General features: G+C 47.4%; 1 protein-coding gene and 1 non-coding gene across 2 annotated transcripts in view; both read right to left on the minus strand.

Annotated features, from left to right (window-relative positions):
- Positions 1 to 23,912, minus strand: part of LOC119440596 (uncharacterized) — a 118,563-nt gene that overhangs the window by 40,325 nt on the left and 54,326 nt on the right. The window lies entirely within an intron of this gene.
- LOC119443227 (U2 spliceosomal RNA) lies at positions 1,859 to 2,043 on the minus strand. Its single transcript, XR_005190203.1, has one exon. It is a non-coding gene; the product is annotated as a U2 spliceosomal RNA (small nuclear RNA).

Below are 23,912 nucleotides of genomic sequence, written 5' to 3' on the forward strand. Positions count from 1 at the left end.
CTCACTTGGCTGTCTAAGTGCGTAGCCTCGATGGCAGTGCTCCATATATAAATGAAATCTCATTGAAAGGTCCGAGCTAATTCTTGAACCAATTTTTTTATTCAAAATGTTCTAAGCATACCTGCTATGAAAACAGCCATTCTTCCTCTCTGCCAACGAAATCCGTGTCTTTTCTTTTTTTTTTTTTAGTGCACCGGCGCTTCGCTCACTGTCAGGACTTGAGCGCAGCTCGATGGTTGGATGTAATGTCGTCTGGTCTTCGCTCGGTGCAATTGATGGTGTTCTGGTACTTTGCAAATATCGGCTAAAATAACAAACATATAATGCGCTAGCTGACTTACCAATCGACCCAGTCATTATTTCCAAATGACACTTTCTTTTCTCGTCTAGCATCGCGCCGCCAAAGTGACACTCACTGTGGCAAAGAGCACTAGCGCAAAGTATGACTTAATTTCTCACTTAAAAGTCTCACTACGAGGCATGCCCTGGCGACCGAAAGAGTGTGCGAGATTAAGCAACCAATGCTATAGCGTCACGGCACACGCACCCTATACGAATACGTGCGTTCCAATGACCGGTCTGTAATGATTGGCTGACGTCAACTGTACACTTTCCGCTCAAGAGCCACACCATATGAAACAGCACATCCGGGTTGGAAAAGTCACACGCGACTAGCACGCCGCCAAAGTCGCTCGTCATTCGGTGCCATGTCCCGCGTGTACACGATATCTGAATATACAGCATGCCTGAGCCAAGCTAATGCGGTTTTAGGCTGCGCATATGGCAGAAAATATTGGCCAGTCTCAACTGTGGCCTGCACAATAACCACTTTTGAGATTTCTTTCCTGAGGAAATATACTACTCTAACCACTGCTGGGCCCCCTTAGTCAAATTTATTTGTAAGCGTCGTCAGGAGTAGGCGTGGTGGTACTGCACTGAAAACGCTTTACACACTTGTGGGTGTAAAAGCGTTCCTTCAGCATTTTACACCCATGATACCACCCTTATGCCACTTCATTACTTTATTTTATTTTTTTCGCTACTTACATCTGAGAAATTAAGATGACAAGATCAGAGCGTCCTTCACTTCTGCCAGACTGTCACACGCATCGGACCGTCGGGTCACGTGTTTAAGTAAGTTTATTAAGGCGATCTTACATGACCGCTATAGAGCACTATAATAAGAACGGAATAAATTTAGTGCAGAAACAGCGCAATAAACGTACTACATACGCATCAGCATAACCTGACGGTGCATTAGCTCGGGCTGTCGAGCGGTAGTGAGGACGGCCTGTTTGCTGTAATTAGCCATTATCAGATCTAAATGGTGGAAAGGTGTTCGCTACGTCAGAGAAACTGCCGAAAAAAAACGGAGGTAAGGAAAAAAGCAAGAAGAACGAAAAGCAAAAAAAAAAAAAGGGGGGGGGGGGGGGGAGTCGTACCTGCAACCGCAGCGTGGGAATTAGAGATGCTAACACGGACGATTAAAGAAGCCACCGCCGATTGTGCAGTAACCTTGCTGTGACCTTGGTGAAACCAAGGTCACTTTCTTGGTGAAACTCCTTTCTTGGTGAAAGCAAGGTCACTGCACCGTGACGAAAAATGGCCGACGCCGCGAAGAGTAAAAACACGTCTGAAAATGCTCGTTTTGACGTCACATTTCTCAGGGAGGCTCCTGTAACAAAGTAAATTCGTGGCTTTGAAGAAAAGATTTAGTACATTTCGGTCTGGGTGGGAATGGAGCCCGGGCCTCCGCGATGCGAGACGAGCACGCTTCCCTGAAGCCACGGCTGCTCTTCTTTTTCTGCTCTTTTTCTTTTACAGGAAAGCTGTATGTGGCTAGCTTCCAGCGGATCGATGTCCGTAGACCAAAAATCTCGAATATAGTGCAATACCGGGCCGCGCCGCGGTGGAGGTGAAGCAGGCTTCAAGCACTCTGCCTACTTGCAAAAATGTGTTTAATATCTTGGGTCAAAATACAATCCGTATGCGATATTAAGCTGATAAGAACAGGTACGTTACACTTTGACCAGCGTCGGCCATGTCTGCGTTCGCACCATACACGTGTACGTCATTCCGCGTATAGAAACTAGTGCCTACCAATCTCTGTGTCTTCTGTCTCCTGACGTGATGCTTTACGTAGGCTCCTTTCCTCAGTTCTGCTGTGACTGTGAAATGTGCAGGACGCGCGTTGTACGGTCTCAAGAAGAACAGTGTGCCTGTACCAAGAATGGCGGCTGTACAGAAGAGGAAATGGGCGCGGCGGCGGCGGAAGGAGACCACCGACGATGAGCGGGCCGCGGACGCCAAGCGTAAGCGTGCTACCTGCCAGGACGGCGAGGCGAAAAGAAATGCGAACCATCCATGTGGCCCCGATCCCACAAACTTGGAACGTTTCACCGGAGCAACGGTAAATCACCATACACACCGCTTCGCTGGTCATCCACCTCCACTGAGTGGAATGGCACTGAATTTTTTTGGTTTATTGCACGAAATTATGAGTAATTTCACGCGTAAAATAGTTACGTTACATTTATACAAGTTTAAAAATCGGGCAAGCAAATACAACCGTCCAGACACGAAATCCACTAAGGAACGGGATCAAAGGTTGCAACCACACTACGCACTTTAGCAGCTTCTAGAAAGACAGACCCTGTCAAGCGAGGTGGCTCGGCATGTCTATCCATCATGCTGCTTCTCTATAATGAATAGATTCCTCATAACATAAACAAATCATATGGTCTATAAGTGATTGTCTTTTTGAAACGAAGGAACCAGATACCGTAAGATGTGAGAGGAAATGCTCCATGGTTGTGGCTCAGTAAAGGTGTGCCTAGTACGTGCCTGATTGCAGATGTCACGTCGTCACAGAGACGCGCTCATGCCACTGCTCGCGCATTCGTAGTCGTCTTCTTCCACAGCTGGCAGGATTTCGCCTTCACGTTTCACAAACGTGTAACACTTTCTTACTTTTGTCTTCTCAGTACAACTGAAGCATTAGAGTCAGAAATTAAACGCACAAATCGATGAGAGTCCAGCACGGCTCAGGCTGAATAGTACTAATAGGGCTTTAAGTTTGCAAGATCATTCAACAAAAGCAATCATTCTGGCCTCTCCTCTTGGAAGTTATATCCTTCTCTAAGTTTAACAACACGTTCAATAATGTATTGCCTAGTGGGTCGGGCGTCTGCACCTGGCACCACCATTTATTTTCCAGACAGATCGAACTATTGATTTTTTAGAACTATTATGCAAGTGATACTTTCTGGAGGAATTCCAGAATTTGTTGTTCCATCGACAACAGCTGGCTATGGTCATGCTCGTGGTTACTTAAAAGAAGTAGTGGCAGCTCTTTGTGTGTTAAAAGTGCATTTCTTCATTAAATACTTGAGCCCATTGTCAAGAAGAAAACTTTATGAGGACCTAGTAAAAACGATGCTGCCAGTGCCAGTTTATAGATCATTATACTTCACAGGTGGTCATGAAGACGTTCTGAAAGGGTTGAAAGAATGCCTGTGAAAGCATCTACAAAGACGTTTTTTTTTCTTTCATTTGCACACAGAAACGTTGGCTGTGAATCCATGGTGACAATAGAAAAGATTGTTCCACCGACAGATCGCCGAGATAGTCACAAGGCCAAAATAATCAACCATATTTTCTTAGGCTGTTGAGATAGTCATGCAGATAACACTGAAACAAGAATTACCCATCACACTTTATGACATAAGATTCCTTGCTATAGAAAATGAAAATACTTCCACTGAAGCTTGCGTAGATGCTTTTCCACTTGTTATAATAACCACTATACCTGAAAACGTTTGGGCTTATACTGCTTTTTTTTTGTTTTTGTTTATTTCGGTGTTTCAAAGGCTGATTCCTGTGCACTTTACTCACATTATACTCTAAACTTTTATCTATAACGCATTTAACGCTTAGGACCACTTTTAAACGCTTTTTTCGTTAGAAAAGATGCCAGCAAACGATCATGTTCCTTAAAAAGGTGTCCAAAGTTGTAATGTGACTTAATATAACGCTGTATATTATTCAGCGCTAGAAATACTGTTCGTGGGTTACAATCGCAAAATAGGTCTATATGAGTCGCGTAATAACAAACAGATATAAACATATGAGTTTACCTGCCAAAAACTTCCGTTTAAATGAGATAAGTCATAGACCGCACTAAGCGAAGTAGAATTCAGCAGCAGCTCTTATCACCTTTGAAGGCCGCACTTCCAGGATAGCATGGAGAGAAATGTATTATATAAGATAAGCTCAGAGCTCGATCTTCTAAGATAATTATGCTAATCTGCAAGCCTTTCATGTTCTGATGATCCAGGCATAGCTGCCGGATGCCTGATTGTGGGAGCACTAATATGTTACCTGTAAGGCAGTATGCCGTAATGATTTTTGACTGCTATTCTAACAATAAGACTTATAAACTATAGATATAATACAAAAAGGTGGTGTGATCCATTTACACTTCATATGGTAGATCATCCATCAGTTCCCTCATAAAGAAAAGTGGGTTTCCATCAGTTAGCCAACCAAATCGTTTATGTCGTCTAAAGTTCTATCAACTAACCAATGAACATTACGATATTGACACTTGGAAAACTTTCATTTACGGAACTGGTTACGCTACAAGAAAATGACATTCACGAACTATTTCACCCTTGACCCGAAGAAACAACTAATTTAACTTTGTATGGTAGACATAAGAGTCAGTCTTAAGAAGCTACTAAAGCGACGGCCATCATCGGATCAAGAGATAGGGCCCGATAGAAAACGCAAGAAGAGAATCCAGCATCAAATCTCAATTCACGACACTGAAGACAATATCTAAACAAGAGCATTCACAAGCACATTCAAACCATCCGCCACCACATCCCGAATGCCAGATTTTAAATGCGAAGCATTTCTTGCCGAACATTTGCCGCTTTGACATTATCTATCTAGCCGCATATGTCTTGCTGCTCTCATGGTCGTTTTGTTAACTTGGTACGTACCCAAATCGGCATAATATGACAAGAGTGTATGACGAACATAGATGACAGGTCATGACATGAGTATCATGACATGCGCGTCATGCAGGTCATGAAATGGCCTCCTACGACTTGGTGCTCTCATGGTCGTTTTGTTAACTTGGTAGGTACCAAAATTGGCATAGTAGAACAAGAGTGCATGACGAACATAAATGATAGGACAAGAATGTCAAGACATGGGTGTCATGTAGGTCATGGAACAGCCGCCTAAAATGACAATGACCCAGCGAAAAAAGAATGACACTCAAAAACCACTGAAATGGGTTCGGACGTGGGTACTAAGTGAAGTAAACACTAACGGATATTGGTAGAAGTCATAGTCATGAGCATGCACCATAAAAATTGACAATGACTCAGCGAAAAAAGATACTTTAATGAAACCTCGGCATTAACCCAGTGATAAACACCGGTACCCCAAGTTTCTTCTTCTTCTTTTTCTGGGGTTTAACGTGCCAAAACCAGTTCTGATTATGAGGTCGCAAGTTTCAGCTTCACTGGTTAACCACCTTGACGTATTGCATTCGCCGACGCATTCTATTGTATAACCACGGCCGCTGGATACCTTTCTTTTATTGCGATAGCAATTATATGGACACTCCAAAGCAGATTTCTGCCGTCGCCGTGAGATTCCATATGACGTCAACGGCGATGAAATCGTCGCCGATGATAAGTGGTTCTTGAGGGAAAGGGAAAGGTTGGACGCTGTATGTCCGAGTGAAAGGGCGCGAGGGACGCGCGCTTTCACGGGGAGCGAACGCACGTCGGAGAGCAAACGCGCGTTCGGCGCCGATATGATAAGTGGTTCTTGAGGGAAAGGGAAAGGTTGGCGCTATCTTCTGCAGCCCTTGATGGAGCACGGCTCAGCGCCAACACTCTGAAGGGCTGCAGAATTAAGCGTCGCTTTCCTCCTTTCCATATATAGAGAGCAAACGCAAATTTTTCCGTCGCGCGAAAGGCTGTGGGGGGACGGGAAGGAGGGAGGGAGGGAGGGAGACGATGTTTAGCTGCGGCACCAAATACGTATGTATATAAAAACGCCGCGCGCGTTCGGTGCGAACGCGGGCAAAACGCCGACGCCGTCGACAACAGTTCTGAGCTTTGCTGGTGCTGCTGCATGTCTAAGTTTATACAACTGATAAAACTACTATTCTTACTCCGTATAGCTCTCTACTAATTTGCTATCGCAATTGGTGCTTCGCCTTTCGGGTGAAACTGCGACAAATTTTTTATCCAGCGGCCGTGGCATAACGGTCAAACGGCATTGTTGCTTAAGTTTGCGCCACAATATTTTGTTTCTGTACGCTGGTGACAAGAAACATTAAACCTACTTTTGTTAGATATATTCAAGGGTTTGAAAAAAGGTGTCATGCTTCTTGTGAAATATAGTCTAACTGATTCTTACCAGGCAGAAATGATCGCCGTTTCTATAAAGAGTTTTAGAAATGTTGCTAAAGAACCTTGTGCATCATCAGTGGTTGAAACGACAGAGGTGTACATTGAAGTCCTTACTTGTCGGCTCCGTAGGACAAATAGTATGATCGGTGTGGTTGTAACCGGTGGTTGAACCGTGGGTAGAACCACTGAAATGGGTTCGGACGTGTGTACTAATCGAAGGAAACACTAAAGGATGGCGGTAGAAGTCATAGTCATGACCATTACTCGGCAAGAATGACAATGACTCAGCGAAAAAACATTCACACTCAGAAAACAATGGAATAGGTTAGGATGTGGTACTAAGTGAAGGAAAAGGCTAAAGGTTGATTTATTTATTTATTTATTTATTTATTTATTTATTTATTTATTTATTTATTTATTTATTTATTTATTTATTTATTACCATTCCCACATTCGCTCAGAGAGCATTACAGTGGAAGGGAAAAAAAAGATGTCACAGTTTCGCCCTAAGGGCGAAGCAATGAATGCGATAGCAACACAGCAATGTCATACGAAGTAAGGTGAGCGGCTTTGGTAGCAACAACACGCAGAACTGTTGTCGACGCCATCGGCGTTTTGCCCGCGTTAGCTCAAAATGCGTGCGGCGTTGGTGACTGTTGCTGGAGCCTCTGATATAAATAGGCACTTGGTGCCGCAGCTAAACGTCGCCTCCCTTCCCTCCCCCTCCCCCACGGCCTCTCGCGCGTCCGAAGAAGGCGCGTTTGCTCTACATATATGGTGATTGTAAAGGAGAAAAGAGACGCCTACTTCTGCAGCCCTTAAGCGAGCACGGCGCAGAACGCGCGTTTGTTCTCCGCCGTGCGTTCACTCCCCGTGAAAGACGCGCCCCTCGCGCCCTTTCACTCGCACATACAGCGTTCGGCGCGCGGCGACGATTTCATCTCCAAATGACGTCATACGGAACCTCACGGCGACGGCGACGGCGACGGCGACGGCGACGGCGACGCCGACGGCAGAAATCTGCTTTTGAGTGTCCATATAATTGCTATCGCAATAATAATACAAATGCAAAACAGTAGTAATTAAGGTTACATAACAAAAACAACAAGGTGACGAATAATAGAGTAAAGGCAGCATAACTATCTCCAAAACAAAAAAAGAAATAAAGAAAGAAAAGGACTATATGTACATATATACACATATACACATACATGTGCACATATACATATATAAACACACACGCACATATACACTCTCATATATAGTAGGCCAGCAAACGCGAGAAAAAAAATAACAACAAACACACGAACTGATCACATGGCAAGCAGTCCAGTGTAAAAGACTGAATTTGATGTTTTAGAAACGGTGTCCTCAAGCAGAGCGTTCCATTCATTGATGGTTTTGGGGAAAAAAGAATATTTTAACAGGTTCGTTCTTGACTTCATTGGGCTTACTTTTAATGTGTGTTCACGGCGATGGGATATGTAATGTCGGTTAAGCATGTATTTTGATTTATTAATGCCAGTATTGTTGTAAAAAATCTTATGAAAAAATTTGAGACGCAAGCAACGCCGGCGTTCGGCTAGCGTCGAAACCTCTAGGCGTATTTTCATTTCTGTGATGCTAATAGATCTGCTATAGTTCCCAGTGATAAAGCGTGCCGCTCGGTTTTGTACGCGCTCTAGAATGTATTTAAGGTTGTCCTGATAAGGGTCCCATATCGTGCACGCATACTCAAGAATAGGCTTCACGTATGTCGTGTATAATAACTTCTTAGTTGCCAGAGGACAGGGGGAAAAATTTCGAGCCAAGAACATTAGTGTCTTATTCCCTTTTGCGGCAATTTCAGCAATGTGATCCTGCCAAGTAAGATCGCTTGAGAAGTGAACGCCGAGGTACTTGGCCCCTGTTACGCTCGGAATGGTTGAATTGTTCACTCTGTAAGAATGGGAAACGTCAGTTTTTTTCCTAGAAAAGCACACGTAGTTGCATTTTGATTCATTTAGGGTCATGGACCAAGTAGCACACCAGTTCGAAATTTTATTATGGTCCTGTTGAAGAATTTTGATGTCACTTGGATTGTTTATCGAGCGGTAAACAACGCAGTCATCTGGGTACAATCGAAGGTTGGACTGGATGTTTTTAGCAATATCGTTAATAAAAATAGGAAATAATAACAGGCCCAGAACAGACCCGTGCGGTACTCCGAACGTGACTGGAACAGCTGATGAGCAACATCCATTTACCACTGTTATCTGTCTGCGATTTACGAAGTAGTTTTTTAACCAGTTCATTAGGTCAGCGGGAATTTTTAAATGCTGAAGTTTGTGTATTATACAATCATGTCGTACCCAATCAAATGTTTTTTTTAAATCTAAAAACAAGCAGTCAACGCTAGTACCTTAATCTGGTCGAAGTCATAGTCATGACCATGAATGACTAAGGCTTTGACCTTAAGGTCTCTTAGGCGTAGCTAAAGGAATTCCTGAAGATTCATATGAATGTCATTACATGCGTGTCAAGTAGGTCATGAAACAGCCACCTACGTCTTGGTGTTCTCGTGGTCGTTTCGTTAACTTGGTAGGCTCTCCGCAAACGGCTTCCCATAAAATCGATGCCCACAGAACGTGGGATCTGTAAAACTAAACTTTTATTATTGCAAAGCTAAAAAAATGTCACACTTTCACCAGAAAGGCGAAGCTTCAATTGCGATAGGAAATTAGTAGAGAGCTATACGGAGAAAGGATAGTATTTTTATCAGCTGTGTAAACTGGGACATGCAGCAGCACCAACAACGCGCAGAATTGCTCAGGTCTCTCCTCAAATCCACGCTTTACTACTAAACAACGCGCAGAACTGTTGTCGACGCCGTCGGCGTTTTGCCCGCGTTCGCACCGAACGCGCGCGGCATTTTTATATAAATATGCATTTGGTGCCGCAGCTAAACGTCGCTTCCCCTCCCCCCCCCCCCCCCCCCCACAGCATTTCGCGTGACGGCAAAAGTCGCATTTGCTCTCTATATATGGAAAGGAGGAAAGAGACGCTGCAGCCCTTCAGGGAGCACGGCGCAGATCACTTACCCCTACCCGTTGGCGCTGAGCCGTGCTCCCTCAAGGGCTGCAGAAGATAGCGTCAACCTTTCCTTTCCGCAAGAACCATTACACGGCGCCACATTTTGGCGCTGAGCCGTGCCCCTAAGGGCTGCAGAAGTAGCGCAACCTTCCATTTCCCTCCCTCAAGGGCTGCAGAAGATAGCGTCAACCTTTCCCTTTCCTCAAGAACCACTTACTACGGCGCACATTTTGGCGCTGAGCCGTGCTCCCTCAAGGGCTGCAGAAGATAGCGTCAACCTTTCCCTTTCCTCAAGAACCACTTACTACGGCGCACAGTTTTGGCGCTGAGCCGTGCTCCCTCAAGGGCTGCAGAAGATAGCGCCAACCTTTCCCTTTTCCCTCAAGAACCACTTACTACGGCGCACATTTTGGCGCTGAGCCGTGCTCCCTCAAGGGCTGCAGAAGATAGCGTCAAACCTTTCCCTTTCCTCAAGAACCACTTACTACGGCGCACATTTTGGCGCTGAGCCGTGCTTCCCTCAAGGGCTGCAGAAGATAGCGTCAACCTTTCCCTTTCCTCAAGAACCACTTACTACGGCGCACATTTTGGCGCTGAGCCGTGCTCCCTCAAGGGCTGCAGAAGATAGCGTCAACCTTTCCCTTTCCTCAAGAACCACTTACTACGGCGCACATTTTGGCGCTGAGCCGTGCTCCCTCAAGGGCTGCAGAAGATAGCGCCAACCTTTCCTTTCCCTCAAGAACCACTTACTACGGCGCACATTTTGGCGCTGAGCCGTGCTCCCTCAAGGGCTGCAGAGATAGCGTCAACCTTTCCCTTTCCTCAAGAACCACTTACTACGGCGCACATTTTGGCGCTGAGCCGTGCTCCCTCAAGGGCTGCAGAAGATAGCGTCCAACCTTTCCCTTTCCCTCAAGAACCACTTACTACGGCGCACATTTTGGCGCTGAGCCGTGCTCCCTCAAGGGCTGCAGAAGATAGCGTCAACCTTTCCCTTTCCTCAAGAACCACTTACTACGGCGCACATTTTGGCGCTGAGCCGTGCTCCCTCAAGGGCTGCAGAAGATAGCGCCAACCTTTCCCTTTCCCTCAAGAACCACTTACTACGGCGCACATTTTGGCGCTGAGCCGTGCTCCCTCAAGGGCTGCAGAAGATAGCGCCAACCTTTCCCTTTCCTCAAGAACCACTTACTACGGCGCACATTTTGGCGCTGAGCCGTGCTCCCTCAAGGGCTGCAGAGATAGCGCCAACCTTTCCCTTTCCCTCAAGAACCACTTACTACGGCGCACATTTTGGCGCGAGCCGTGCTCCCTCAAGGGCTGCAGAAGATAGCGTCAACCTTTCCCTTTCCTCAAGAACCACTTACTACGGCGCACATTTTGGCGCTGAGCCGTGCTCCCTCAAGGGCGCAGAAGATAGCGCCAACCTTTCCCTTTCCTCAAGAACCACTACTACGGCGCACATTTTGGCGCTGAGCCGTGCTCCCTCAAGGGCTGCAGAAGATAGCGCCAACCTTTCCCTTTCCCTCAAGAACCACTTACTACGGCGCACATTTTGGCGCTGAGCCGTGCTCCCTCACGGGCTGCAGAAGATAGCGTCAACCTTCCCTTTCCCTCAAGAACCACTTACTACGGCGCACATTTTGGCGCTGAGCCGTGCTCCCTCAAGGGCTGCAGAAGATAGCGTCAACCTTTCCCTTTCCTCAAGAACCACTTACTACGGCGCACATTTTGGCGCTGAGCCGTGCTCCCTCAAGGGCTGCAGAAGATAGCGTCAACCTTTCCCTTTCCTCAAGAACCACTTACTACGGCGCACATTTTGGCGCTGAGCCGTGCTCCCTCAAGGGCTGCAGAAGATAGCGCCAACCTTTCCCTTTCCCTCAAGAACCACTTATCATCGCGAGTTTGCTCTCCGACGTGCGTTCGCTCCCCGTGAAAGCGCGCGTCCCTCGCGCCCTTTCACTCGCACATACAGCGTTCGGAGCGCGGCGACGATTTCATCGCCGTTGACGTCATACGGAACCTCACGGCGACGGCGACGACGGCAGAAATCCGCTTTGGAGTGTCAATATAATTGCTATCGCAATAAAACATCCATGAAACTCCACCTTAGCAGCTTCATTTTCCAGCGATCTCTTTCAAAAGCAGGGCTGTTTTCTCCGTAATGACTCTATAGATCGTAATACTATCGCCTCAATGGTGGCACAGGCAAGATGTGCAGGCAAACTCCGCACATCCTGTATTTTCTGGCACATATTGTATTATCCTGTATTCTTTAAGCGAGAGTCTTCGAGGCTAGCTAAAACGCCACCTTCTTTCGACATGACAATTCCTTTGAAGGCACGTCATTTACTTTGAATATATATGAGGAAGGGCATCCAGCGCTAATTAAAGGCTTTAGCCTGGAAAAAAATGTCACAGTTTCGCCCTAAGGGCGAAGCAATGAATGCGATAGCAACACAGCAATGTCATACGAAGTAAGGTGAGCGGCTTTGGTAGCAACAACACGCAGAACTGTTGTCGACGCCATCGGCGTTTTGCCCGCGTTAGCTCAAAATGCGTGCGGCGTTGGTGACTGTTGCTGGAGCCTCTGATATAAATAGGCACTTGGTGCCGCAGCTAAACGTCGCCTCCCTTCCCTCCCCCTCCCCCACGGCCTCTCGCGTGTCCGAAGAAGGCGCGTTTGCTCTACATATATGGTGATTGTAAAGGAGAAAAGAGACGCCTACTTCTGCAGCCCTTAAGCGAGCACGGCGCAGAACGCGCGTTTGTTCTCCGCCGTGCGTTCACTCCCCGTGAAAGACGCGCCCCTCGCGCCCTTTCACTCGCACATACAGCGTTCGGCGCGCGGCGACGATTTCATCTCCAAATGACGTCATACGGAACCTCACGGCGACGGCGACGGCGACGGCGACGCCGACGGCAGAAATCTGCTTTTGAGTGTCCATATAATTGCTATCGCAATAATAATGGTGAAAGCCCTTGCACGGCCGCTGGATAAAAAAAAAAGTTGTCGCAGTTTCACCTGAAAGGCGAAGCATCAATTGCGATAGCAAAATTGTAGAGAGCTGTATTATCAGCTGTATAAACTTGGACATGCAGCAGCACCGGCAACACGCAGAACTGTTGTCGACGCCGTTGGCGTTTTGCCCGCGTTCGCTCAAAATGCGTGCGGCGTTGGTGACTGTTGCCGGAGCTTCTGATATAAATAGGCACTTAGTGCCGCAGCTAAACGTCGCCTCCCTTCCCTCCCCCTCCCCCCCCCTCCCCCACGGCCTCTCGCGCGTCGGAAGAAGGCGCGTTTGCTCTACATATATGGCGATTGTAAAGGAGGAAAGAGACGCCTACTTCTGCAGCCCTTAAGCGAGCACGGCGCAGAACGCGCATTTGTTCTCCGCCGCAGACGCCACGCTAGCCCTTTCCGCTGGGAAAGAAAACTCCACTTAACCTCGATGATAAAAGTTTATTCTCTCTCTCTCCGCCGTGCGTCCACTCCCCGCGAAAGCGCGCGCCCCTCGCGCCCTTTCACTCGCACATGCAGCGTTTGGCGCGCGGCGACGATTTCATCTTCATTGACGTCATACGGAACCTCACGGCGACGGCGACGGCAGAAATCTGCTTTTGAGTGTCCATATAATTGCTATCGCAATAAAATTACACCATCTTCCCGAGGGGAACCATGGGCTGATGCGGAGCATGCGGTCGTTATAACGGCGTTCACGCGTCGCGTGCAGCATCGGGAGCGGCCTCTCGTTGTTGACGTTTACACGCGGCTTCCCGTTCTCGAACTTCGGGTTCCGCCGCTCGCTTCGTACATTTACGTTGAACTTCACGGTCCCGAACCTCAGGTTCTGCTGCTCGACGTTCTCGAACCGACGCTGCTTCACGTTGCCGAAGCTCAGGATCCGCTGCTCGACGTTCACGAACCAAGGCGGCTTCACGTTCTCGAAGGTCGGGTTCCGCTGCTCGCTTCGTACGTTTACGTTGAACTTCACGGTCCCGAACCTCAGGTTCTGCTGCTCGACGTTCACGAACCAACGCGGCTTCCCGTTCTCGAAGATCAGGATCCGCTGCTCGACGTTGACGTTTCGAAGCGGCTTCGCGTTCTCGAAGTGTGGAATCCGCTGCTCGACGCTGACGTTTCGAAGCAGCTTCGCGTTGGCGAACTGAATCTGGATCCGCTGCGCGTCGCCGACGTAGTACGTTCTGCGTCGCGAGCTCTTCTCTGCGCAGCCTTGTCTTCAGAGGTGCTCGCGGTTCTGTTAATGAACTGGCTGCTGCTGTTTGAAGATGTGCCAGACAGTTCGTTGACAGATTCGTCAGCGCATTGGACGGCGCAGCGTGACTAAACCGAAGCAGGAACTGATAAGTGGTTCTTGAGGGAAAGGGAAAGGTTGGCAACTAAGGCAGCGACGCATGCACCGGGTTTATATAAGCAGCTGGCGCGTAGAGGAGGAGGAGAGAGAGAGGCGCGCATGCGCGCGCTATCGCACAGGTGGCGGATGAAGACAGGGAGGGAGAAGCGCGTTATCGAACAGATGGCGTGGAGAGGGGGAGAGAGGCGTTATCGCGCAGCTGGCGTGGAGAGAATGAGGAGACGTGCGGACGGACGCCGACGCCGACGGCAACGACGCCGCAGGACAGGCCGCCGCTATAAGATGCTCCGCATCTAAAAAAAAAAACACCGCATATCCACGGGGTGAATGATTATGAGTGGGCGAAGCTCCGGAGGGAATCACCGGTAAACCATGAATCTTCCGTGTAATTCGCCCAGTCTCGCGGCACTAAATCGAACGATTGACTTCCCCAATGACACGCGCCATATGTGACGTCATTCCTATTTTATAACAGCGCCCTTCATTATAATTGCACGATCTCCCGCTTAAGGGGACGCTAGCACAAACCCGTTAGAAACGTGCAGTACTCTCTAGTAAGGGGGAGAGGCCACAGCCTTCAACGCGTTTCGAACGCGCTGCCCAAGGCGGTGGCAAGTCAAGTTCAAGTCGAGGAGCGTTTATGAATACGGGGGTAAGGCGGAGAGGCCACAGCGTCTTACACCAGCTTCTTACACGGGCCGTAACGCGCTAGCACAAACGCGTTAGAAACGCGCAGTCTTTCGTTAATGTTGGGTATTTATTGTCATCGTGGTGCGTGTGTCCATGTGCGCTCATTCTGCTTCTGGTCACCGACGCGTGCGGACGCAGTATGGAAGGCTCTCTCCGAGCTGCGACAGCGGCCGACGCCGGCCGTGGTAACTCGTGCTTCTCCGTACCCAAGGACTACCGTGTTGTTCTGCCTCCTCTGCCCACCGGTGACGGACTGAAAACCACTGTCGTCCTGCACTGCGACAGTGGCGCACCGACGGGGGGGGGGGGGGGGGGGGGAGATTCGGGGGTTGCAACCCCCCCCCCCCCTGAGGCCCACTTAGCCCCCCCTTTTGTTTAACCCCTTTTCTTTCCTTACGCATTTGAGTACTGCAACTAAGATGTAAGGCGCGCAATCGTCTGCACACTCGTAAAAAGCGATTTTTTTGACAATTTCCCGTGAATAAATCGAAATTAGTGCTGTTTAGATGGTATTGGCAAACTGTCAACCCCGCCCTGGCAGAGATCCTGGGTGCGCTACTGCACTGCGACATTGCAGGACGGCCTTACAGGATCGACGACTTTCGTAAGCCCTTAAAGGACGCCAATGTAATACAGCAGGTGAGCGGAATCGATGCTTACCAGATGTCACATGTCTGGTTGATAAATTTCCGGACCGAAGACGCTAAGAAGACGCTACTACGTGCAGGCCATATCACTGTTAAGGATCGTGTGTGCCTAGTGATTGATCATGAAAAACAGGAGGTGCGCGTTAAGATACACTGGCTGGCTTTCAACGTCACGAACGACGCTATACGCCGCGCCTTCATGGAATTCGGAGAAGTCAAGGAAGTGACCAACGACAAGTGGAAGACTGCTAATTTTGAATCCGCTGATTCGACAAGCAGGGTTGTGCGTCTTGTCCTCCGAGATGGAGTAAGCCTCGAGCGCATTCCCCATCAGATGCGAGTTGAAGGAGGAACGGTGCTGGTTGTTGTTCCGGGTCGTGCGCCCATATGCCTGAGATGCCACACCACAGGACATATTCGCCGTGACTGCAGAGTTCCACGCTGCGCGGAATGCAAGGCTTTCGGCCACGAACAAGCTGACTGCTCAAGATCCTATGCTCGCATCGCTAGTCGCAGCGCCGCTTGCGACAGCGGTGAACTTTAATGGACGAGGAAGACGCAGAGCGGGTGGCGGCGTCTGCAGGAACGCAGGCCGGGTCTGACGGCGGAAACGCCGGAGCGTCCTCCGAAGTAGAAAGCAGCTTCCAGGAACAGTCGCTTGCTGCTGAGATCACCATGGTGGACGAGGCCTCGCGCGGCGCGGGAGACGCTACACAGGCGAACGCTGCGGATTCCGACAAGAGCGACGCGGGAGACGCGACGCCGGCGGACACTGCGGGGTTCGACAAGAGTGGCGCGTCTCAGGACAACGGGGGAGACGCGGCGTCGACGCAAGCCGTGAAGTGCAGTTCTGCGAACATGGATGTGGACATTCCTGCTATAAAGCGTCGCCTCGAAGACACGGTCGATTCTGTGCGCGAGCAACGACAGCGTCAACAGGCGAAGGAAGGAAACCACGTCACCGGCAAAAAGAAATGCGTCGCGAACACGCGGCGTTCGTCGTCGCTTCAGCGAGACGACAAAGCCAAGCTCTAGCTACGCCACTTTGGCGCCACTCTGCAAGACGTCGCATGGCTAAGGTAAGCGCTATGCTGTCGGCCTGATCCATCAACATTATAATGGATATCAACAATAACATTCGAGTAGCAACGCTAAATATACGCGGGCTTTCCTCCAACAGGAAGCAGAATCAACTTTACAGATTGATAACAGAGCACGAGCTGGATGTACTTGCCGTGCAGGAAGCTAAAATAGAATCACAGGATCAGACAGACAGCATGGTGCGGAGGTTTACCAGAACTTATGATGTTTGTGTAAGCCATGCAAGAGGTTTGTCAGGAGGAAGTCTCTTGCTATACTCGCGGACAACTTTCTGTGGCAATGAAGGGAAAGCTACGGGCGCGTGGATGCTGCACAAGTGTTACCGCGCCAAGTAGTCCGGCAGCGTTTGACAGTGCTTTTGGTTGCTCGGAACAGACGCTGAATCGACGCAGCTTCCACGTGCGACGGTTTCGCGTTTGTCCAGACGCGGAAGGGAAAGGCCGCAAAATAAGTAAAATTTTACACTCAGTGGTGTGTTCTGTCTTATTTAACTGTTGCTAATAAGCTGTTTATGTTTTCTCTTCCCCAGCCTAAACGAACCTGGATTAAAACGTGGGACTCTTTTCAGTAGTGCTCTCACTTGTGCGCGCTTTGCCTCCGTAGCTTTCCCTTCATTGCCACAGAAAGTTGTCCGCGAGTGTAATACGCCGGTGTTTGGGAGGTAGTGTTGACTCTGTTACAACTGATGATGCTGGTCGCCTAATAGTTTGCGATTTTACTCTACTTGATTGCAAATTGCGGTTTCTGTGCATTTACGCCCCATCAAATTCGAATGAACGGGATTTATTTTTTCGAAGTCTTGAACAACACCTTAAAACAGATTTATAATAGCACTTGGCGACTTTAACTGCGTACTGTCAGCAAGTGACAAAACCAGTCCTACACCCTACAGAGACAGCAGTACAAACATTCTTGATCAAATCATTGAAGAACACCTCTTGGAGGATGTGGGAGAGTGTTTGGGATTAAATGGATGCGGGCGATTCACGCACTTCCAAGGAATTAGCCATGCGCGGCTAGACCGTGCGTATGTATCAGCAGAATTGTTAGCTTTCTGCCGCGAGTATCGAGTAACACACGTTTCTTTTACTGACCACAGTCTAGTTAAATTCGATATTGGTAAATTGAAAGAAAGAAGCAAATTCAAATGGGAAAATTGGAAGTTTAACGACAAACTACTGCATGATGACGATTTTGCAGCGCACATTAATGAAGCTGTTCAAAAATTGCTCACCATCAACGACTACTCTGAGGGAACAGTGGGACATGTTCAAACAAGGGGTAAAATTAAAAGCACTCGAATCTGCGAGTAGAATACAACACGAAAAAAGGAAAGAAGAAAAATCTCTTCATGAGTGTTTGGGCATTCTAATAGCTGAAGAATGCCAACAACCAGGAATGTTTAAAGACGACATCCTAGCCGTGAACAAAAGCTAGAGGCAATTGACGAGGACCGTTACCGTGGAGCAATATTGAGAGCAAGGGCTGAACGAATGGTGGCCGGTGAGACACCCACCAAACTAGCCTTTGGCATAGAGAAAAAACTGTGCCCATATAAACCACATTTCGCAAATTGAATGGCAAGGAGTAATCTGCGTAGAAAAGGGTGACATTCAACGAGCTTTTTACGATTATTATAGTAACGTCTTTGCTCATAGTTCGGGCAATATTGAAGCGTTTAAAAATGAATTTTTGCATTCAATGCCAAGCATAGATGATGATGCAAAAGAGCTATTGGAAATGCCCATCTTGATTGAAGAAGTGAAAATGGCAATTGACGAGCTTAACCCTAACAAATCACCTGGTCCCGTCGGGCTGACAGCAGCCTTTTATAAATCAATCAAACCTAGTGTTGCTACTGTCTTGACTTCATTATTTAATAACGCTTATGACGTAGGTCTCCTGCCGCCGTCATTCCTAACTTCACATACTGTCTTTATTCTTAAAATAAAAGATGCCAGGCTCCTGAGACAGGTTTCTTCATACAGACCAATAGCGCTTACAAATGTTGATTACAAAATTTATATGAAGGTATTGGCTAAAAGATTGCAAATGGTCATAAACGAATTGGTTGGAGAACATCAAACGTATGGAATTAAAGGTCGCACAATATTAACGAATATTCACAAGTCCAGGTGCACGCTCGAATGTTGTGATACTACAGGCGAAGGAATCGCAATGATACAACTTGATTTAGAAAAAGCTTTTGATAGAGTGCCTCACGACGTACTCCTGTGTATTTTGCAGCATGTAAACCTAGGTTCTATTATAAGAGACGGTGTTGCCATGGCGTACAGAGGTTGCACAACACGGATTATTGTTAATAAAACAGTGGGAGAGCGCATCAAAGTGCACTGTTCTGTACGCCAGGGATGTCCCCTCTCCTCTCTACTGTTTTGCTTGTACATTGAGCCATTTTGTCTAAGCGTTATCAATAGCACCAACATTCGAGGTTTCCGTCTGCATGCAACTGAAGTACGGCTTCTTGCATACGCTGACGATATAGCTGTATTCTGTTCGAACCAAGAAAGAGTGCTTAGAGTTGTGAACATTGCAAAACATTTTTGTAGAGTCAGCGGCAGCGCTATAAACTGGGGAAAGAGCTTGGGGTTCTGGCATAGCTATTGGCTATCAACCCCAAGTATTTTCACAAACATGTCTTGGGTGACTACGCCAGTTAAATACTTAGGTGTACCTTTGCAGCATTATAGAGACAGTGAACACTATTGGAGTGGAGAAGTTGCCGCAATACGGGAAAGCTCCGAGCGTTTTAAAGGCTTCAACCTATCTATATTTGCACGCGCCACAATTTGCAACTTGTTCCTTATTAGCAAGCTGTGGTACGTGCTGCAAGTATTACATTGCTCACGCGTTAACATTCAGAAATTGCATCGTGTTTTTGCTGTTTTTGTCTGGGGTTCCACGTGGGAAAGAACTAATCTAACAAGTATTTTTAGACGTGTCCGCCTAGGAGGACTTGGCCTGTCACATCTGTATCTTAGACAGCTGGTTAATCGTTTTATGTTTTTTCGCAATGCTACTGACCCCTTTTTACGAACTGTGTGCCAAGTGAGGTTAGGTAGACATTTGCCAAACTTAATTGTGTGGTCAGAAAATATGCCAGGAAGCATTTATGGGTATATGAGAGAAGTGTACCTTTCGTGTCGTATCTTACAAAATCATTTCTCTCTCGAATACCTCTGTGGCGTATTGGGGAAAAAACTATACAAAGACTTATGTGATGTATTTCTTCCCACTCCCCTGTATAGAAACCAATACAATGATGGTCCAGGTCAAGACATCTTAAAAAGGGTAAAAAACATGCCTGTTAGGGGAGGTGTCAAAACCTTCTTCTTTAAACTGCATACTAATACGCTAGAAGTAAAGACATATATGGAAGAAGAAGGAATGTTCGTACCTTGGGGCACTCACTGTTTTATATGTAGGAAACCAGAGACAATTGAACACGTTTTTCTAGATTGTTCCGGAGGTTACTTCTTTTGGGACATACTTCAAAGAACTTTAAAAAAAGACTTACCTATAGATAGCTACGACATTAGATTTTTACCGGTCAATAACGACGAAGGCATCCCATTCGACATGATAATGCTCCTGGGCCTACATAGTATTTGGTTGTCAAGAATGGCCTATCGTCATGCAGATATTGACGCGCGGCCAATAAGGAGTTACTTTCGCGAATCTGTTAGCAGAATGGTTCAAGTGTATAAACTTCATGAACCTGAACCAGACTGGCTTCCTAGGTTAGAACGGCTGATGTACATGCCCGAGTTTTGATTGTTCCCCTTTTCAGCCCTTGATGTGCTGATATGCTTGTACACCGTATTTCTGTGTGAATTGAATAAAGGCAATAAAGAAAAAAAACTGTCCATGTGCGCTTCGTGGCGTAGTGGTTAGCGCCGCGCGTTCGGAAGCGAGGGGTCCCTGGTTCGAATCCGCGCTACGGACACAACTTTCGGAATTTTTTTTTCATAAAAGTAGACGTGGCTACCTACTACTACTACTACTACGACGACGACTACTACTACTACTACTACTCCCTACATACTACATACTACGACTACTACTACTACTACTACTACATACTACAGAGGAGAGACAGACCCACACCCTAAGGAGCTTCGCCCCTAAAAACGTGCGGCCTGCCGCGTGCATCGAAAACGATGTGATCCGCCGCGGCGCCACACATCGGGGGCTGTTGTCTGGCATAGGCAAAGCAAATGCGTCAGGAACGCGCTTGCAACGCCGGTCGCGCGTGCAAGCCGATGCGTTCCATCGCCGATGACTAGCGCCGTTCGGCCCAGCCAAGCGGCCGACAATGCAACTACGGCTGTCACATTCGCTCCAATTGCAACAGGCCGCACCGGTTTTTTTTTTTTTTTTAATCCAGCGGCCGTGTTCCCTTGCATGTATCGATTGTTCGAGTCGTGAGAAATGGAAAGGGAAAAAAAAACGAAAGTTAGTTTTTCTTCTTGGCACAGAGAATGGCCGGACCGAGTGTGCCGTCAAAATTTGTTGGAACGCCGAAAAAATCTGAGGCGTTTTGAAAATGTGCACGAAGAAGGGGTATACCACTTTCTTGTGATTCCTCCTTCTGTGCCTTTTGCTTTTTATATGCCCCCAAATAAAATAAAAATAACAATGAAATAAAAATAAACGCTCAGTGCCGTTTTCTCATATGCTGCATTAAAGGCCGGAAGTGCTTTTGCCCGCCCCCGGAAGCGTTTTTCTTATAGGACCCGCGGGGAGGGGAGGGCAGGAAATGCGGTGTCGTTCCGCGCTTCTCTGGTGGCGGCGTTGAGGCCAAGAACGGTCGTCTCGTATACAAGGCACACCTCTTAGTGCTGGTTTCTTGAAATGGCCGGGACTATACAAGCTGATGGTATGACTTGCGCTTTACGTGTTCCCTGATGTCGGTACACGTGTTCCGAAAATCCACATAATCCAAAAGAACTCATCTTCCACCTTCTTCTTACTTATTTTCTATCTTTTTTTTTTGCATCTTTTACGGCGCTACGGGGAGAGCAACGATTACACATTTCCGCTTCCACGGCACCGAATTTTAGGGGGCGCGTCCAATGCACGGTTTCGATCGGAGCCTCATGCGCCCAGTAGGAAGAGCGTATACACGCGCCACCGAATGTCAGGCAGTTGAATTTGGAAGCTACGAGACTTGGTAAGGGGAAGCAAGAAGGCTGATGTAGGAATCGCGAACGGAACTCGCCGACCCGTCGTTGAATGCCGCTAGCCGAATAATACTGATTGAGTTGTAACACGCTCAAGAAATTTAAATTGTTAGTTTTGCTTTATAGAATGCGTTTTAAGCCCTTGTGTTTTCTCTCTCTCTCTCTATCTGTCTCTTCGGCTGATACGACCGTTTACTTTGTGTAATGTCGTCCGGCGTAGAAAGAGAAAGACAGAGCGTGAGATTTAGGTGGATCGATGTCCAATATCCAGCAAACGAGCTTCTCCGCGGAGCGTGATGTGGTAAAAAGAGGGTGTCTCGTCTTGTGAAGAAAGTAGATTTTCAAATTTTACTTTATGAGAGTTTCTTGGCAGTATGGTCCGCCATGTAGTTTCAGTCGATAAGAGTGTCATAAATAAGTTGGTCGATAGATAATAGCGTAGTAATGAGGAAAACGTGTACATCACAAGAAGGAAATGGAAGGATTTCTTCTTGAACTGCCTTACTTTTTGTTTTCTTTATCATGCAGTGCAACCTCTTTGCATCACTAACCAACTATCCTAAATTTTTCACTATTGATAGGAGAAACTTTGACACGTATCGCGAAATAGAATCAGTAGATTTTTCTGCCGGATGTCTTGTTTTAAAGCTTAGAGATTTTCATTCGAGGTTTAAGCCATACCGATGACAAGCTCAATAGGTCGCGTGAACAATCGAGCGTCTCGGCAAGCCTCTGCCTAATTATGCTCTATGAACGAGTTTTCTTGGAAGAGTATTCAGCATCCCTTGGGCGTTAGGAGCTTAGTCAATAGAATACGAAACCTCAAGACCTCAAAAGAATACAGTGATTTATCTAATCACTGCAGTAGTTGTGACTCTGGCTCTCTGTTCACTTGTGTGGCAGGGGAGTTCAGCGAAAGGTAGGGAAGTTATAAAATCCTTTCAATAAGAAAGTGTAGCGGGACGTGCACCAGTGCACCATCCATCATTTGCCTTAAAAATAAAAACAGAAAGTGCGCGTATTCAAATTCTTAAGTTTGATTGTGTGTGTTGAAGAATGTATTGTGTGTCACATGGTAGTTGCGGGATTGCTTCTGTGCTGGTGCATGCCCTTGCATGGTGATAAGCTTACGAGTTTATGTGATCAGTAGACTTCAGTTGTTAGCCCAACATTGGTCTTTTATCTCATGTAAGTGCGTCTTTCTTTTACTGATTTTTGTCTTAGTTCATAATACACCGGCCGTCCTTGTTAGAGGTTAAGGAATTGAAAACAAGCTCAGACTGGACGGGAGACGTGCGAGAAGACGAGAGTAGTCACTGTCTGTTTAGTTTGATAAACAATGTTTGCCTGCCATTTCTTCCATTCGTGTACCTTAACTGTAAGTGAATCACCTTAACGTCAACCGTTGCTAAAACCGGAACCAGAAGATGACAACTCAACACCGTGTTGAAACCCCACGGTGCGCATTTCTCTCGCAGTTTCACTAAACATAGTCGAAGCCACGCACCTGAGAAAAGATCTTAGCACGATCTTAAAGAGTCCCTGAGATGTTTTGGACAAATTTTGCAGGCACGTAGAAAGCTACAGTAAAACATTCCCACCACAATTTAAGTGAATTGTTTCTTGTCAAGAGAGCTACGGACGATTACAAGTTACCCTAGCCATGATTTTCCTCCTCAGCTCTGCGTCATGACCTGACGTAGCGTCGTCTACTTCTGATGTCTTGGAGCCAGCGCACGAAGCCTCTCGACCTCTCGGCTAGCCGCCTGATATCCAGCAGCGTGCGTTGCGAACGTTGTGTCGCAGCACCCAATCGCTGCACGATCACGGTATTGTGGCAGTAATCCTCCGACGTAAAGTAACGACCGCAAACGTGTAGATACTGGCGCCGATCGGATACCGACAGCCCGATGTGCTGCAGCCACTCCGCTCGGCTGTTGCCTTGCAGAGGGACACGATGTCGCAGCTTCGCAGGTCGCCAATCGCTAGATTCGCAGCCCACAACGCAACAAGGGCGATTCACGGTCCTCGCGAAAAGAAACCTCGAGACTAACCCTGACCACGCAGCTCGCGTCAGCACGGAACACGTTGTAACACAAGCGAACGACACTTGCTGCGTTCCGGAAGTACAATAGCGTAGTGATAAATGGTCATTGTGTATTCTCTTTCTGTTACTTTTTCTAGCGATACGAGTTAACTAGTATTCCAACTATTACAAACAAGAATTGTTCAGCATAAAGTTGGAAAAATTACTGATGACGAAACGTGGTCAGCCAGTCGGATAGCTCACCCAACTGACGTCACGCGGGCCCGCTATACATGGCAGGGTATGGGGTGGCTGAAAAACTCAGGGGGACGGCGCCACTGCGATCGGTAGCGATGCAC

The sequence above is a fragment of the Dermacentor silvarum genome, chromosome 2 (assembly GCF_013339745.2).
Source record: "Dermacentor silvarum isolate Dsil-2018 chromosome 2, BIME_Dsil_1.4, whole genome shotgun sequence".
Taxonomy (NCBI): domain Eukaryota; kingdom Metazoa; phylum Arthropoda; class Arachnida; order Ixodida; family Ixodidae; genus Dermacentor; species Dermacentor silvarum.